Source organism: Pseudoliparis swirei, chromosome 18, assembly GCF_029220125.1.
Source record: "Pseudoliparis swirei isolate HS2019 ecotype Mariana Trench chromosome 18, NWPU_hadal_v1, whole genome shotgun sequence".
Taxonomy (NCBI): domain Eukaryota; kingdom Metazoa; phylum Chordata; class Actinopteri; order Perciformes; family Liparidae; genus Pseudoliparis; species Pseudoliparis swirei.
The window spans coordinates 24,288,371-24,307,118 of record NC_079405.1 but is presented as its reverse complement, the minus strand read 5'-3'; the positions used below and the strand labels follow the sequence as shown (position 1 = coordinate 24,307,118).

At 47.3% G+C, this 18,748-nt stretch overlaps 1 protein-coding gene across 3 annotated transcripts in view; it reads right to left on the bottom strand.

Moving 5' to 3' along the window:
- Positions 1-18,748, bottom strand: part of pdzrn3b (PDZ domain containing RING finger 3b) — a 91,150-nt gene that overhangs the window by 62,521 nt on the left and 9,881 nt on the right. The window lies entirely within an intron of this gene.

The window sequence follows — 18,748 nt, the reverse complement described above, 5'->3', positions numbered from 1 at the left end:
AGCAGTCATGGGCTGACGCAATCGACAGCTGGCTGGCGCTGGATGGTAGGTTGGCTGAAGGAGCAGGGGAGGAGGTTCACAGGAGCAGGGGTTCCCACATCCAGCTGGACAGCACTGAGCGCAGCGAGGCCAGACAGCCATCTACACACTCCCACCACAGCAGGGGTGAGGGCAGGGAGGTCATTGGGGGGGTGCGGGTCCATGTGCAGGCTCTCAGGGGGGGACAGAGGGAGGCAGGAGGAGAGAGGTGGGAGGTCAAGAGGGGACATGGTGTCTGTGAACCTTGGGAGAGAGGCATCAGGCCCAGCTGAGTTTGAGGGGCAGGATGTCTCCCTCCACCTGGGTACCAGAGGCCCCAGTTGTGGAGCCTGTGTTGTCCTTGTGTGGTGTGAGGGCTCCTGGCCTCCTCAGCCTGAGCTTCTTACAGCTCTTCCTCCTGAGCTTCCCCTCAGGCAGAGCACTGTCTCTGGGGTTGCAGCTCCCTTTTCCTCCAGGGCCCCTGAGCTTTCTTGATATCACTTGAGGCCTTCAGGCAGGCAGCTTCAGGTCAGTGAATCAACAGTCTGTGATGCAGAGAACTTTGCTGTCAGGTCCCTGGGTGATCCAGTTCACACCTGTCTGTCTCTAGAAAGGTGTCCTCTCAGATTGTGGGTGTCCTCCACCCACGGTGATGTAGTCCTCCTTGCAGTCGAGTCCTCCTGTTGGTGTCTGTGTTCACAGAACTCCCTCTTCCGTCTGATGACTCAGGTCATCCCCTCTTCACCACCAGAGCATTCATGGGCAGCCTCCTCATCCAGGTGGGTGGGACAAGCAGCTTCAGTCCAGAGCAACGCTGTCGTGAGTGCAGCTAGTCAAGTAGGGGACACCTGTTCAGGGGGAAGAAGTGGTGCGGAAAGTCCCATGGTGAGTATAGAGTCACAGCAATTCCCAGTCCGTTATTGTTCCAGTGTCCATGTTGGTGTGCTCTTATGGACAGCTGGCAGCAATGTGGTGTGGTTGGTGTCCTCAGAATGAGGTATGAATACCATCAGTGGCGACCAGCTGATGGCGGCAGACATGGTGACCAGGTAAATAGCGGCAGCCTCTGCCAGGCCAATCAGCAATTCACAAGTTCGCGACCCCACAGTTCAGTGTTCGGGGCAAATAGTACAAGCCCCCCACGGCCATAGTTATGTTGTGGCCAGGCTATCCCATTCAACAACATGGTCGTCAGTGCCCTCTTCTCTGTCACACATACAGGTCAGTCTGCCTCAGCGTCCATGCGCGCAAGGCGCCAAATCTACAGTCCAGACCAGCTCAGTCTCTCACGCGTCTCAGTGAAACACGTCCCAGCGCGCCGCAGTCCGAGACTGCTCACCCGTGAAACCACAGCTCGAGGAGGTTATAGCCCATCCGGCCCCATCCGCCGGACCCCTCGCGCTCCCGGCCGCCAAAGGCTCATCCGCTCCCCTCCGCGCTCCTCCCCCCCTCACCGCTTAGCCGCTGTAGAAGCTCAAGGGATCTCACTGATCGCCTAGCGGCAGAAGGTCGGCTGCGGGCTTGAGCCTCCCATGCGATCACAGAAGACCCCGTCAGGCGACTCACAGCCTGCACAGCCGCTCCACTAATAGTAGAAAAAAACCAACCGATCCAGTGAACTAACGCAAGCTCACGAAAAAAAAGAAGAAAGAAAAAGAAGAAAGCAAAGAAAAAGGCAGAAAAAAGAAGAAACAGAAATAAACCAAAACAAAAAACCGTATAAAAAAAAAAAAAACCAAAGCCGTTAAAAAAGGCAAAAGCCCAAAATAAAAAGCTGTTTCGCGAACGCTTGGAAAGCCTGGTAAAGTCCTGGTGGCAAAGATGAGCTCTGAGTTGGGAAGCTTTCCACAATGGAGTCTCTTTGGCCAAAAGTCCTTTAGTTATCCTGCTGTCCTCTTAATTGAGGGGAGTCCCTCTGAACTGAGAAAGGGTGGAAAGGGAGGAGTACCATGTAAACTTAAAGTCCTATACTTTTCACCAGACTTTTAAGCCCACTTTAAAAAACTTTAACTGTTGTTTCTCAAGGGATGGTAATTTGGTGTGGTTTTAATTTTTCTTTGTCAGGAACACCTTGATAGCCCTCTTGACTTGCTGTTTGCTTGTAGATAGTGGGTGGTGACTGTGAGGCTGTTACCAATTTGTGTACAGGTTTATGTGGGAAAAAGTTCATACAGTGTGGGTATGACTTTGCAGCATTGATGGTTAGAAAAGTTTACTTTGTGGTGAAATTTTGCAAGGTAATTTTTATTTTATTTGAATTTTTTTAATTTTTTTTAATATTCATTTTAAATTTTTGTATGATTTTTACTTGGTTTTTTTATATAGTTGTTTTAAAATTCATTTTTGAGATACTTATGTTGGCAAGATCATTTCCTGGAACATGTTTGATCCTCATTGATAACGTTTGACATTGCATTCCTTTGTACTGAATGTTTTTTGAAATTTGTGCAGCCAATGTTTTAGCATTTGTTGGACAGCCAGTGAGATCATTTCAGTATTTTTTTCTCATTACAGAATTTTTGTAATTAGGCAGTGTTATGATTGTTTTTTACACATTTACACATTAACATTAACATCATTACATTAGGTTGTACATTGGTACACAGTGAAACAGTAATGGTAACAATATGGAACCTACAGGGTGGAGGGGTATTGGGTTGTGAGTTTGACCAAACTGCTTTGTTTCTGTTTGATTTTTGTTGTTTCTGTTTGATAAAGTCCACTGAAAAAATTGAAATGAGTCAGCTTTGTCATAAGTCAGCTTTGTCAGGGAGCACTTGGTGGTCAACAGTGTCAAAAGCTTACAGCAGTCATACACTACATGTCCACATCATACAGTGTCCAACATACATTAACCTTTTCCACAACAGTTAGCTGTCTCCAACAGTGCAGTGAAATGTGAAAAACCAAACCAAAATTGAAAGAGAGGACAAAACCTTGGTCTAAAGTTTTGTTTGGTGATTTTTGACACCATTTTCCACACTACCTTAGAGGATAGAGGGGAGATACAGGGGAGATGCAGATATATCCACATTATCCCCAGATTTTTAAAAATGTATTTTCGTGGCCATTTCAGGATGATGGAACTTCCCTCATGCTGAGATTGATTGATGATTGATTAGTACAGTAATTTATTTTTATTAGACCGTTTGTATTTTTTTGATAAAAAGATCTAGCTCATCATATCTGTCTCCCTAGCCTTAACCTCTTATACTTTATACTATTTACCTCCTTTCTTCCCTGTGATTTCCAGCTCAAATGATTTATTTACACAATCGGGCTGCTGTGGATCAGATGGTGGAGGAAGACTGTGACATCCAGAGCACTATTTATACAGTACTCATTTAGAGGCTAACAACACAGCAGGGTTTTTTTATGGAGCATATTGATTTTAATAATTATATATTTTTCTGTTTATTATCTTTTACCTAATAATTTATTTGATTTTGCCACGTTTTTTACTGTTACCTTTTTGCCAATTATATGTTGATAAAAAAAAGCTTCTTTTGTCTTTGTTTTTTGAGTCACTCCTTACTTAGCATGAGTGAATTTCTGTCTGTCAGTAGATAGTCCAGATTTCAAACTCTGCGACAATGTTCTTCTGGTTCTAAACTAACAAACTCGACAAAACCAAAACCACGCACATCCTTACGGATTCACAAAGCCAAGCATTACGAGTGATGCATTACTCGAGCATGCCTCGCCACAGTATTCCCATATTGGGGTTAAGACATGGACAAATACAGTTACAGGATATAAATGATACGAGTACGTGTGTGAAAGACAAAAAGCGTTGAGTTCTTTGACTTCAGTCCTTGGGTTCGGATCTCTTTCTCCTGACATGTCCCTGGGCCTCTCGTCCAAGACATGCTTTTTTTAACGATTTACAGATCAAACTTCGGAATCAACAGCACAAAAAGGAAAGGTATCTCCGAGGAGGTAAACAGAAAAAAGAAACACGCTAATTGACTAAAGTGAATCATGTGTTTTGTGGGCGAGCGTTCCTGCTCTGGTTCCAGCTGGATGATTCTAGTTGTTGTGATGCTCAAGGGGGAGTGCAGTTTAACTCTCCTGTGTTGACTCCCCCTCTCGTTGTGGGAACTGGATAAACAGCTCAGTCAGCTGTGAAAGCCAACGCAACGGCTTCCTCGGGAGACGCTGCAACCAGGTGAAGCCCCGCCCCCCCCGCCGAAGCGATGCGGATTCGCTTTCTCCGTGGCACTCGAGCCTCTCTCTCACGCGAGTGAGCTTTTTCTCGTCACCGCAACATGTAGAACGGTGAGCTTTACGGCGGAGTGCTGAGGTGCCAGGCCACAGACGCGTATGAAATCACACGTCGCTCCACTTCATGACCCCAGATGTACGTGGGAAGTGGCAACTTATAAAAAGCTTTTCCTTTTTTTAAACTGCGCAATTCTGGATGATTCATTCAGAAACGGCTCGAATGTTAAGAGATTACAAATGACGCTAGTCCGTGATGGACGTTCCAACGGGATGACACTATCTTTCTTCTTCCCTCCCCACCCCCCTTCAAGTCCAGACTTCATAATCAGCTCCGAGCGTTCCACATTTGGACACACCGACGTGAAACGAAGGATTAAAACCCCCCGAGTTGCATTTTTTCCTCGGAGAGTCATACTTAATCAGTGGGTGGGGGGGGGGGGGGGGAGAGAGAACAAATGTGCGCTCAAGATGAGGAGGGAACCGACTGAGGAGAAAACAGAAAGAGACACCAAGGGCCGAGAGGGCTAGGGAGCGACCGGTGGCACAGAAGCCTCTTAAAAAATAATAATAATAATAATCATAAAAAGGCAAACCAGGAGAGTTATTTCACCGCCCCTTTACCGCTGAGTGAGTGGAGTCTCCAGTCTGGCCCCCTAGAGTTTCTGCATCATGTAATTTAATTCATGGCCCCGCGAAAACACGGGACGAAGAGTAGTGGAACCGCAGCAGCCATTTATGAATGACGGCGATTTTGGGCTTCTTTTTTTTTTACTGCCAGACAAATGAGCGCAAAAACATCTGAGAAAACAGTTCCAGCGAAGCTGATCCCCCTTTTTTTGCTTGTCTGCAAAAAAACACGGGGGTGCCAGAATACAAGCTTATTGTGGGATCGTGCAGTCAGCTCATACCATACTGGTACAAGCGGTGGCTGTTATACAGCCGCTGACCTCATTGTGTAAGAAAAAAAAAGAAGGTACAAATGTGTTTTTCTTATCCTGCAGAGCCATGTTTTAGCTATTCTTAGACGCCGTATGGTTACACGAATGGATGCTCCAATAAAAGGAGCACTGGGGGGAAAAAGAGCTCCGCCAACCGTCCAAGGCCGTACCGCTTTACAGCCGTTGTAGGCGAGGCGGCGCGTGGGATCCGGCGGAATAATTGATTTGGAAGCATTGAAATCACGTTGGGGTGGTGCGCCGTGTGCCTCTTAATGGATTTCAACGCTTCGATCCTCCGCCCCTCGTCCTCCTCCCGGGCGCAGAGAGAGCACACCGAAAAAGGAATCCCGACGTCTTGTCACTGCAATGTGTCGGAGTGAAGTGAGAAGTCGAGGGGGGGAGCGGGGGAAAAAGTTCACACTCCACCGTGTACGAAGCTGTGCTCGTGTCCCTGGCGAGCGCCCAGCCTGACATCTGACTACCCCGAGCCCGGTCGGGGGTGCTTCTTCCGAGTGGAGTCGGTGGAAGGTCGCGGATGAAAGAGCCGTTTGATCAGGAGCTCCATCGGCCTCGGCCCCTAATGTACGCGCTTACATAAATATTGACCGGATTTGCAGGGTCGTGTAAATTGTTCCGTGGTGGAAAAGGCCGGGGTTAGAGAGCTGCAGCGCACTTGAAAAAAAAAAAAAGAGTCCTCTCGGCTTTGAACATGTTTGAAAGTGTTGACTTTTGGCCACTTGATGGATCGCTCACACTTCAAAGGAAAAAATATGAACTGCGTCCGCTCCCTCGAGTGGACGCGTAGCATACAGTAAGCGCTCGCGTCCCCCGAGTTGTTTAATGCAGCCGCCGGCGACCATGACGGTGGGGGCGGGCGTGGGGGGGGAACGAGTCCACTCATTGAACGAGAGTGATGGATGAGAAAGGCATTTGTCTAGACACATTTTTAAGGAGCCTTCAAACGGGTTGGACTCGAGCGAGGATTTGTGTATTTGTCTAAAAACCTGCCTGATGACTCCCTGACGAATGAGGTTGCGTAAGCAAGCCGAGCAGATAAAGTCACAGTTGGAATGTCGTACGCCCGGAAAAAAAAGAAAGAGCTTAGGCGGACAGGGAAAGTGGCGAGACGAGGGGGGGGGGGGGGGGGGGGAGACAAAAAAACATCCCTTGTCGCTCACATTTAGCCACTCGGCGCGCTGAGTCTTCCAACAAAGGATGCAAAAGGCGCACCGCATTTGGTTCGGATCAGTGAGGTCGCGACCCCGCGCAGGGTTTATTTGGACCTTTTTTTTGCACCAAAAATAATCACAGGCCTCCGTCTCTTGCTGTGACAGACATTAACAGTCTGGAACCACTTCTCCCGTCTCACCCCGTCTCTACCTGAAAACGGAAACTCAGGCGGCTAAAAAAAAAGTCGGTGCCACGAAACATTTCCTAATTATTGTTTGAATTATGCGACTTCTGGAAGTGGAAATGTTTCTCATGAAAGAGGCAAAAAAGACTTTTTTTTCTCTGGGTCGCCGTGGGGAGAGCATGATGCATGCGCCTGCGGGCCGTGGCTGGGCTACTTTGGAGGTAAGAGACTGGGGAGGCGGTCCAGATGAAGAAGAGACGCTTTCTTCTTCTACTTCCATAACCTTTTAATGCGCAGGAGACAGACCACACATGGAGTTCATATTTTAACGGTAGTTTCTTTTTTTTTACGCACCGGTATGGGATTTTGAAACATGTCATCAAATTGAGTGGCTTTTAAAAATTAAAAATAAAAAGAGTGTAAACTGGTCGTCGCATACAGGAAAAAAAGATCAAAATGTTGATCTGGTCTAATTTATGTAGGGCAGTTTTTTTTCCCGGGTTCGCGACCCCAGCTGTAGTCTGATGAGACCGTCTGAGCAGCCTTTCAGTAATTGGTACCACAATCTGAATTTGTTTTATGACATCTGCCTCTCGGGACTACGGATGAAAAAGAGCCTCTTGGCTAACTCTGGCACATTAACAGGAATGTTGTTGTATTAATATGCACTGTCCCTTATGAAATAAACACAGAAGAAAAGATAAAAGGAAAATGTGGACCTTTCTTGCGTGCGATGGTGCCGAGCGTACATTTTGACAATGTGTGGTATGAACGCTGATTATCTTGCAACAGCGACAAAAACGAAGCGGCTAACTTTTCTTGCTTTTTTAAAACACTTCATCCGGACTGATGGGCCAACTAAAAGTCTGTGCGGTGTTTCCCGCTCCGTCTGATCCGGGCCTGAGGCCTTTGCCTGAACACACGCAGCAGCCCTGTTACAACACCAACAACTCAAATTCTCCCTCCCGCCTCCCCCCGAAAAAAAACCAAATCAGATAAAGGTCTCGTCTTGATGTGCCAACCGAGGGACAGCTGCGAGCGGGCTTACATTTCTTTTGGCTCAGTGTCAAGGAATTTGAGCGTCGGAGCACAACGCACGCCCTGTACCTGCGATGCCTTGTGTAAATCTTCGACTGCACGGGTAAGACAGCAGCTGTGCAGCACACACACACACACACACACACTACATCTTATCCAGACACTCAAGGTTTCCTGTCAGACGGGAATAAAATGTTTTTATTTTCCATAAAAAAACGTTCACAGATAAAGCTGGGGTTGTGTTTTGTTTTGTGTGCACGTTCGAAGTCATAAGCCCAAAAATAAAAGGGCCTTGTGTAAGATCCGATGTGTGTGTGTGTGTGTGTGTGTGTGTGGAAGGCAATCCCCGGTAGTCAGCATGCCTTTGCTGAGAGACAGCAGCTGCTGGCCGGATATAGCATGGCTAGAGAGCTGAGAGGCCACAGTGTTAAAAAACAGCCTCGTTAGTATGCGGCCATAAGAAGGACGATAGAAATTCCGGAGATGAGAACTAAAAACTTTTAAAGCAAAGTCGACTGGATCTCACAGCGACGCCGTTTCTTCACTGTGGAGCCACATTCTGCTTTTATCTACTAGCCGTCCTGCTTGAGGTGGCTGGATTCTTGGAGCTCTCATACCTTCCATGTTGTGCTCTTGTTCTTGTTATCGCCGAGGGTGCGTGTCCCGGCCTGGCGGAATACGAATGAGATGAAGCAACACGATACGGACGCAAAAGAGAAATGGATATATCTGGTGTGAATCTAGGTGGCATTCGGGGGAAGATGGTGGCCTTGGGGTTTGGCAAAGCTAGACTGAGCATAGGTCAAGAATTCAAGGAGGGTTAGGATGGGTTAAGTCCATCCCTGACCCCTGACCCTAACATCCAAAGACAAAAAAGGGCCCTCTGCAGAATAAATTACATCATATATTGTGAGACAACCAAGTCCATGCTCATTTTGGACCACAGCCAGAGCATACACCCACTTCTTCTTTTTTCTTTTTTTAACAGACACAGAGCTGCATCCCAGCGTTTCAGCCTGTGCAGACTCTGCAGGAGAAAAAAAAAAAAAGAGAAGGCTCCCTGCTTTACCCAGCAGTAAATTTTCCATCTTTCCTCTTGGCGGACTCATTTTATTTTCAGGGGTAAAAAACTGTCACAGAGTGTGGAAACTGCAGTCACAAAGTTCTTGCATTTTAGAGTAAGCCCAAGGCAGCTGGGCTTATGGTATAAAATAAAAATTCAAAAAAGCCTACAATGGCCTATTGTCTTGCCGGAATGGGCACGACGAGAGAGACATTACACATTAAATGACACTTCTTCCTTCTTTCCCTGACTTTCTCTTGACCGTCTGCTTCGAGCCGGCACGGGAGCTCTTCCTCCTTTACCACCTGCGCACGTCAATCACGCGGCGGGAAGACTGGGAGGGGGGGCAATCACTTTGGATCTCCCTCTCCTTAGATTCCGACGAAATGGCCGCCGCGGCTAGCGTCCTCTGGCGTACCTCGCTGATTAAATGCTACGTGCCGTTTGCCAAAGTTAATCAAAGCGGCCCTCTGTGAGCGCCGCTCACAGGGCGTCTTTATTGACACCTCGGCGTTGACCTTGGCACGCGGCGCCGTGCTCTCTCCGCCGGTGGTCCCTGGGCTTCTCCGAGAGCCTGCCACTTATTTTCTCTGCCTGAGCACTTATCAGATGTCACAATCTACACAAATGTGTGGACACAACCTGGTCGACCCCAGGTACAAGGCGTGCCAGTGAGTGAATGGAGGGAGACAAGTTACAGTATGAAACGTATACTTTTGATAATAAAAAATTTGTTTTTTTAAAACTTCTGCAAACTCATGCTGAAACAGAAAAAATAAACAAGGTATTCACAGGTTACTGCGAACAGCGATATTCAAATTCATAGCAGCTCCTTTTCAAACGACAGTGTGTTCCCCCGAATATTCCGTGATGCGGAAAGAAAAAACGACAAATTTTTATTCTGATTACCCTGGCGATATGAAACATGTGGCACACGGTAAAATCGCTGCAGGTGGAATTATAAAACAGAGAAGTGTGCACCTGTGTATACTGGGAGGAAGGGGAGTGTTGGGGGAAGAGCACACTCCACACTGCAGCGTGAGTCATCCTCCGAGGGGCAGAAGAAGAAAAAAAATATGACATGAGCACGAGGAAATATCTCTCACTCCTCTTCTCTCCTTTGGCTGAGGACTGAAACGCTTAAAAGCTTGCTCAATGAGCCGGCGACGGGCCATTCCTCCGGGCTGCGAGTCAAAAAGGGAAAGAGGAAGTCTTGAATGAGACGGAGAGCCGACGCTTGAATGGGAACATCTCTCTCAGGGGGGCGAATGAGAATAAAGGCCGAGGGCAAAGCGGCGTAACGAGAGACGGAGAACGGGGCGCTGATGATGAACAATGCTTTTTGTCTTTTGTGTTATTTGCACACATTTGCATGAGGAAGGCGAAGAAAGAAGAAAAGAAAAAAAAGGACAGCGCAGCGGGCGCCGGTTCCACTTGCTGGGCGGTTGAATGGAGGGGAGCTCCAGAGGCGGTGGAGGATGGGGAAACCCCGTCTAAAGAGGGGTGTCGAACTGGGATTAGAGTGATCAAATAAGTGCGCTTCTTCCCTGTGGCCCATCAGTGTTGCCAACAGCGATGACGTACGTACCGTTTGGTGACGGACACGCGGCCGGAGCTCGTTAAGTCGCGCAAGGGCATCAACCACCAACGCTCTGGAATGCAACCAAAAACAAATTGACTTTCTGGATCCTTTGTGCCATTCGAGAGTGGAGGAGAATACATCGGCAAGCAAACCCGACATTTAGCGGCTGGCTGCATACGCGCGTGTCTGAGAGAGACGTCACTCGTTCAACCGAAACACCGGTTGCCCCGACACAATTCCCTGTGGAACTCCAGTCAACCGAAACGCTTCCAGAACTCATTGCGTTAAGCTCGCTTAAAAGGAACTGAAGGCCCAACAAGTTAAGAACGAGAGCAGGTGTGCATATCAAGTTGAGGCCCATGTGTCTAAAAAAAAAAAAATCCCAATGTGTTGATGTATCCCAATTAGCTCAAATTATTATTGAACATCTGTCACGTACAGGAGGGGACAATTATGTACGGTGATGTCACCCTGTGTGTTTCGCACCTGTCAAGTCCCAACGGAGCCTCACAAAAGATTAAACCCAACATCTGTTGGCAGCACTGTGCACAGGCTGGTTACAGCGTGGGCTTCAGGCTCGTTCTGAAGGTCGGACTGGTACTTTTACTCGAGAAGGGAGCGATCCATTTCGGGGAAAAAAGCCACGTTGCCGAGACCATTTGTATTTATTTATTCAAAGCTCTAGATCAGGAGAAGTATTTCACCCGTCAAGATAAACAAGACACGTCGTAATAACGCATGAGGTCGGACATTTCCACTCGGCGAGTCCGCAAAGAAACATCCACGCCTACACGACTACACCGACGGAGCCACTTCAAATATGCTTCTGATAACATTCGCGGCGATAAATAAGTAGGCAAAGCGATGGCGTCATTTGATCTCAAAAGCCGACTCGTGAGCCAAACCAACAGAGCTGGTCGGACCCGTTTGCATTGGGTTAGAGTTTGAGTGAGATAGACGCCACGACATTCATCGCAGTGACAGCAGCAAACCCGAAACACGTCCCTCGCCCAAAGCTCTCTCCAGTGATCCCGCCCTCGGCCTGTGTGTGTTTTCTTACGATGCCGGTGTGTGACTTCATAGAAAACCGTGGCAAGCGGGTGCGAGATCGTAGGCGCTCATTGGAAGTGGAAGCTGCAAAATAAATGGTTGCAGGGAGAAACGTAACTCCTCAACCCTGAGCCGAGGACCTCAACCCTTTTAATGTTTTGTTTACAAACCGCATCCGCGGTCTCCTTAAGTTTCCTTATGTTTGAGTTTGGATCAGATGCGGTGCTTCAGAATTGAACACATTGTGAAACATTGAAGATTTCCCGGGTTTGTGCAAATAAATGACGTTTGGCTTCCCTCAGTGTTGCCATAACCCTGTGCTTCGAGTTCATCAGCTAGCAGAGGACCCCTGCGTGACCCAAAATGCGTAATTTGCTGAGGGTGGGGGGGGTAAATAAATCAGCCGAGTCTCTCTTCAAGGGCAGATGAGCCATGGAAGCATAATGAACTCTTCTCTGACAGAGTAAAAACTACTATACACGAATGCACTGAAGCAACAGATGACTCCACATGGGAACAAGTCAAGCTCACAAGCGCATTTTGATGATGGATGAGAGTAAAATCCAAAGCCTATAATCTGCCGAGGGACCGAATGTTGGATCCTTCAATGCCCTCACGAACCATGTCTGAATCACTGTCAGCCCACAGACATCTCCGCAGAATCTCTGTCACAGTGGCTAACCGACAGCCAGCGAGCACTGGGACCTGTGCGATACAAAAAACCCAGCAAAGTCCGCTTTGTGCATCGTGAAAATGTCGTGAGAAAACAAGACACACGAGAATCCAGTGGAGCCAAAGCACACCCCAAAGAAAATGACATTTTCCGATAAAACGTAACAACTCCAACGACAAAATGGTCAACATCTTGTGTTTCACTCTGAAGTCTACGGCCGAGGCTCGGCAGCCTCTTCCGCTCCGCTTAATCGATTCCCCTTCACGGAGCATTCTCTCAAATCACCAGCGGCCATTTAGTTTTTTACGTTTGCCATAATGCAGCCATCAGTCAGCACGAAGAGCGAAGAACGACCTCTATATATGCGGGCCCGACGTCAAGCACTTTTAGGTTTATTTGACAACACCACCGCGGTAAAGTATTTTTTTTTATTCGTCCGACTGCCCCTGAAGCTCACGCAGAGACGAGCGAGAGAGGCCGATCTGAGAATCCTGGCTCCTCTGCAGTGACGGAGATTTACAACTTTTTTTACACGCGCCAGGAAAAAAAACTGTCAGCGCTTTCATTATGCTGCCGGTTTGAGGACCGTGCCACCGGTTTCTACTTCACCGGTTGGTTCCCCGGAGAGACGTGATCGTCTCTTTTTGGTGTCGTCGAGCAGAAGACTGTCGAGCATCTCTTGGTCTGTTGGTATGCAGACTGTGCGGTGTCAATTTGGCCCGGAAGATATTGGTATTTGTTTGAAATGCACAAGGAAACAGGATACAGGATACATTCTGTGAATTCGCACAAAACACGAATGTTACGAAGGGCGAACAAAGGCAGCTTTTTTAAAAATTGCTTTTCACCCGGAACGAGGCAGATTTCGGTGAAATGGAAATGTTCTCAATGTACGCTATAGTGCAACGACAAGGAAGAGGACAAAGTTTACTACTTCACCTTGATAACTTTAACCTTTCACAATAAAAGCTTTATATAAGGCTGCAGAACTGTTTGAGAGAGGGAACTCAGATACACTCAGAGCCTTTCGCCAATAGGAAACTAAAATAGCTGCCACTAAACAACAATGGAGGCTGCTCAGGGTCAATGGGGTCCCAGTGGTCGGCTCGCTGCCGGCGCAAATCTTTTTTAAAAAGGGTCGCAACTTTCTCAAATATTTTTGAATGCAAAATATTCCTGCCGGGTGTGTAAAGGCTTCTCAAGGGGAACACCACCTAAAGAATACCAATATGTCATTTCCATGGCCGAAGAAATGGGTTCTCGCACTGGAGAAGAGCCGTTCATGTTTATTAATATTTTTCTAAAGCCATAGGAGCAACAGATATGAATTTTTAAGCTGGGCGTAGCTCCCCATAAACAATTCCAGACAATCTCACCTCTAGGTCCATTCAGTAGCTGCTCTGGAGCTTTTAAATGTTTTCAGTATTGGACCGCAATGTAGACAAGTCCTAAAAAGTACTTAACTTTTTTAATGAAAATGTATATTTAGATTTTACACTGCAATTTTGACAACTCTATCTTCTGATGAAGATCATGTCAAATATGATCAAAAGCGGCAAAAAAAAGCGACTAAATGGACCTTGAGGTTATCTTCATGTGCCATAGAAGCAACAACAACCTCGTGGCTTCACTGGGATACTGTCGGAAAATGTTTGAGCATATCTTGTTGTGATTAACGTGAATCTGCGACTGCTCGTACCCAAAGCTAAATTTACTGTTTCCCCGACAGTTTTTTCAATTTTTCCGAGGCACTTATGATTTTGTCTGGAAATGTCATGCAAATCCTAAATTGATCAAACAAGAGGAAACGGCAGGCGCCTCACTTTACTCCGATTATCCGATAATCCAATGTCTGGAAGGAGGGAGGGAGGGGAGAACGAGAGAGAGAGAGAGATGGGTAGGAACAGACAGAGAGAGAGAGGAGAGAGTGGGCGGTGATTAACTTGCTGCAGTCGGGATGCATTTCAGAGGGGCAGTGGGAGGAAACCACGGGCCATTACAAGACAACTAAGGGTCTGTTAATCAGCTTATTAGGGTTGAATTGAGGGGAGTTAATTAGGAGTCGGTGGGCAGTCCATGCTCAGGGGTCTGGCCGACATGAGAAGCAGCTGGGCAGAGCAACCTGAGATGATTGTTACTGATCCATTTACTCAAGACCTGTGATTGACTGGCAAGAAAAGTAGCCTTAATTACACCTGTCCATTTATCAACCTTTTACGAGCCATACATTAAACCCGTTGGCTCCAGTGAACACGCCGTTGCTCGGTCGGGACCGTGTTGGAGCGGAGTGAACGCATTTTACAGTAGGCCCAGACTGTGTGTCTCCATAAAAAGAAAAGAAGAGGGGAAAAAATATGAAGAATCACCAAGCGCGCCGGTCTGCCTTTGAGGACGCAAGCTGCTCAAAACCAGAGTGGAAAATACAATATTCTCCGTGTGGAGCGGAGGGACTGAGACAAAAGAGCCCTTCTGGCTGCGGCGAGGCATTAAGCTCACCTCACACCATTTCTAGACTGAGACGACTCCGCGTCTTACTCCCCCATCCTCCTCCTCCTCCTCCTCCTCCTCCCACACAGAGCGGCTAGGGAAAACAAAGGTGTGCTTGTCCTCACTTCTTAAAAACCCCCGGCTCTGCGGAAGGGCAGCGGCTACCACCAGAAGCTGATTATGGAACCCCTTTAAAGTTAAGATTTAATTTAATGTCCTGCTCCGGCCTCGGCTGGACCACGGGGGCACAGGAATGCGGCTCGCTGCTTGGATTGGCCCTAGCTCAGCCCCACAGGGGTTGGATTCACCCTGTCTAAAAAGGGGGGGGGGGGCGGACAGGAGAAACAGAGCGGTGCCACATTCGGCTCACCCGTCTGGGGAATAAACACGCTGCCTGCACAGGGGCCCGAATCCAATAAAGAGACTGACAAAGGCCTGCTTCTTGCCTTGAGAATGCCAAACATGTGATTCCCCGCAGGGAAATAACTGCTGTGTCTGTTCCAGCGCAGTCCTCCGGGGTCAGACCTAGCGCCTGGGGAACCTTTTTTTTGGGCACATTTCCGTGCCCGAGGACGCCGTGTGCCGTGACAACTTATTAGCGAGGGTGGGGGTCGAGCCCACCGGACGCTTCCGTTGTAATCTGACATTGTAAATACGTCGTAGCATGGAAACCGCTGTCAAATTCAATGACGATACAAGAGATAGAGCGAATTACATGGAATCGACTCCTCAACCGGAGAGCTTCATTCAGAGCACGTAAACACTCGATTGAGACCCCACGCCAAAGAATCAGCTGTAATCTCAATAATTTGAAGGGGAAAAAAATGGCAAAAGCTTGATTCGTATTGTCTATTATCTTCAGACTATAGACAATACAAATCGATGTTCTCTACTTCCAGGGATCAGACATCTGGAATGTCTAAAAGCTAAAAGCAAATGTGGCTACTTTTGCAGCAAAAAGCCAGCGGTCTCGCTTCCAATTTCCTTCTCAAATATCTCCCGTGCCTCGGATGGCACCAGAGGCGGAATAAAGGCTCATTGACAATGCGCGCTTTTCAGTCCCTACCTCCGACGCGGCTCGCTTCACATTTCATTCACCGCTAAGTGCTATCTGGCTCTGGTGACTTGACAATTAAACGTAACGGTGTGGCGGTTGGAGGTGTTTATTGGCTCACCGTGGGGTACCCTCGCAACTCACACAGCCAAGTGACAAGTAAGGAGATGCAGATGTGCTACCTCGAGAAGTGTCACAGCTCCGAATTGCATATTAAGACAATAAAATGCATTTGTAATTGTTTTTCCCGCAGTACCAACGAGATAAAAATATTTCTCTCAACTTTTGTGCAACTTAAAAAAAAAAAAAAAGGAATTAACTTTCAAGCTCCAAGGCCAAAAGCCCATTGATTTTTTGCTAATTAACATAAGCCGTAGCAAAAATGGTCATGGGAACAGGTTGTGTCAAACGCAATAAAGCTGATCCGAGTCCCAGGATGAAGGTTTCGATTTTAAACTCTTCACCAATAATGCAATGCGGTGTTTAGAGCAGTCTGTTCGGCATTTCAGACACGCACGATAGTGAGCCCTGGTATTTCTCCCCCAGACTTCTTCGAGTCAATCACAAAAAAAAAGAATAAAAATAATACACCACGTATCTAAACGATGAGGTAAGTGCCTGCGTACTTGTATAATCTAAACTATGCCGGCACGTATGTGCCCGCTATTTTCTTTCATCCGTGTTTTCTCAACGATTCTTGATGAAGAGGTTGTTCTGTCGAATTTTAGCCTTCAACTCTCTCATGTTTTAATTCAAATGACGTCAAGTGGACATAAAATCGTATACAAACATCGTCTTAGCAGGGTCACATTCCTACCCCCTACCTCCTCCTCCATATTACAATTGGCATCCCCCCTCCCGCAATGTCAGTTTATTTTAAAGTAGTTGTTGCTGTACGACCGCCCCCTGCGACCTGAGAATGTTTGCCGGGGAGATTTACAAGGCGACATTTACAACAGCAGCCCTCCATTCTCGTCCTATTTTCACACTCCGAGGGAAGAGGGGGGCGGGGGGGGGGCACACATCCCCTCCACACGGAGAGCTCAGGCACGATCACTGTGAGATTGCGACATTGGCTTAATCGTGTTGCGCAAGCAAAAGAGGCTTGAAGAACACGGAAGGCCAAAAAACAGAAAGAAAGAAAGAACGTGTTGACGGCGTTGCTCGATGGTAAGTGACATTGAAGAAATTTGAAGGATTAACTTTTATATATACGGCAAATATAACACCCTCCAAACGTGGCATGCAAGCAGAGATTGATGATTTGAGAAGGAGCCGGGCAGGGCACCTTCGCACCAGATCAGAGCGCATTCATGAAAATCCCCGGTGGCAAACACGGGCAGATCCTGACCAGAGTGCTCAGGCTTTTCGGCTCGCGGAGGAGGGAGTGGGGGTGGGGGGCGTCGGCGAAAAGCAAACACAGCAGCTTCGGGTTTTTATGAGTAAAAAAAAATAATAAAACGTCCGAACAAGGAGGCATTCATGTGCTGATTCATACCAGCCCGTAGCTCAGTTAAGAGGACAGCCATCTGCTATCACACTCCCCCGCTAAGAGCCTGTTATAGACGGACGAGCCGTGGATCGCCATGTACATGCGACGTCCATATAGACTTACTGGAACTGACACCTCTGCTAAAAGGAAGAGGAAAACATTTCTGCCTCCTCAGGTGAACGTGTCATGGTGGTACCCCCACCCCCCCGCAGCGGTGAGAGGCTGCGCCTTGTGAATGGCTGTCAAAACACTTTCTTTCTTTCTTTCCACTGCAATGGAAACATAAGGGTGGCCATGTCAGTCGTGAAACATTAGCAGTTTCCTGAAATGTATCTTTACAGCTGCACTAATCCTAACATTCAAAGTAGGTCAGAAATGACTATGTGAGGGAAGGATGTCGCTCCATTCAAGTGTGCTCCGGGAAGGTCGGAGTGACCTTTGACCACCAAATTCCTATCGGTTCAACCTTGCGTCCCGAGTGGACGCTTGTGCCAAATTTGAAGATGTTCCCCTCCAGGCGTTCCTGAGATGTCACAAAGTTAAAATCCCCTTAAACTCCACTGTGAGCAACTTGCTCGACACCAAACCAACAGACAAAGTCCATAGCTAGTCAACATAGTGGCACATCTAGCGAGATATGGCCAGAAGAGAGCGAGAAGGAGAGTGAATCCTAAACTTCAGTTCCTCACGTGGCGAGTAAAATGTCAGAGGAAGTTTTAAGATAAAGGAACTATGAGGCTGACAAGAAGATGTTTGATTAGCACGTGAAGAAATGTTGGAGCCAACACCTTTAAAAAGAGACACTATATCTGAAAAAGGTTAAACTGACTCGTTGCTGCCGATTCAAGCTAAAACTTTTATATCGGGCATGCAACTCTTGGACTTCAACGACATATCCTTGGGTTACGGGATCTTTTTTTGCGATCCTATAAGTACCTATGGTTTCAGTAAATACGAATACTATCTCGGATCATCAAAAGCGTACTAAAACTATGCCACTCATGTCGTACAGTATTTGCTTGAAGAAGAAAAGAAGAACATCCTGAGGTGATGATTTAAAAAGGCATCAGCTTATCTATCGCGTCGGGTCCCACGCAGGATGCTAAATAGGTCGGAGTTACGAGCTGAATAAGAAACCGGATTTTGAATTCCTTTGATTCACCACTGTAAACCAGAGTTCACAGACCCGATCACCCACGGGTTAAAGATGCAACCCACACACGCTTGCAAAATGTGTCGTATTGACGTTGCGCTTCCTATTGTGGCCGTAAAAAAAGAAAAGAAGACCATGACACGGAACTTTCTGCTTGAACCGGCAAACAAAAGAGGGAGCCTTCGAAATCCAAGCCACCTTCAGTATCGGGTTTCCCCATCAGGTGAAAAAGAGAACGGCAGTTCGGAACTGCCTATACTTATTCTCTTTCAACGGATGATTTATTGTGTTGCTTTTTGTCCGCTAAGCCCACACCTCTTGAAAAGAAAAGGTCACTTAATAGGGTGCTTCGCCACCTCCTAAGGCTCTTTGCGTCCTCTCTGTATATGTGTTCTCCTCATCAGAGAGATTCCGTGACTTCACCCACAATGGCTCATAATAAACAACACACACAAGCGCAGCCTGTGCCTTTTCTTTTTTTGTTGCCGATAAAGGGTGAATAGCTATCTTGACACGAAACCCTACACAGTATAGCTTCTCAAGTAACCGAATACAGTAACATTTGGCCCGTCGACATGATCCCCAAACCTCCTCACACGCCCAGGCAGAAAAACTCACACTT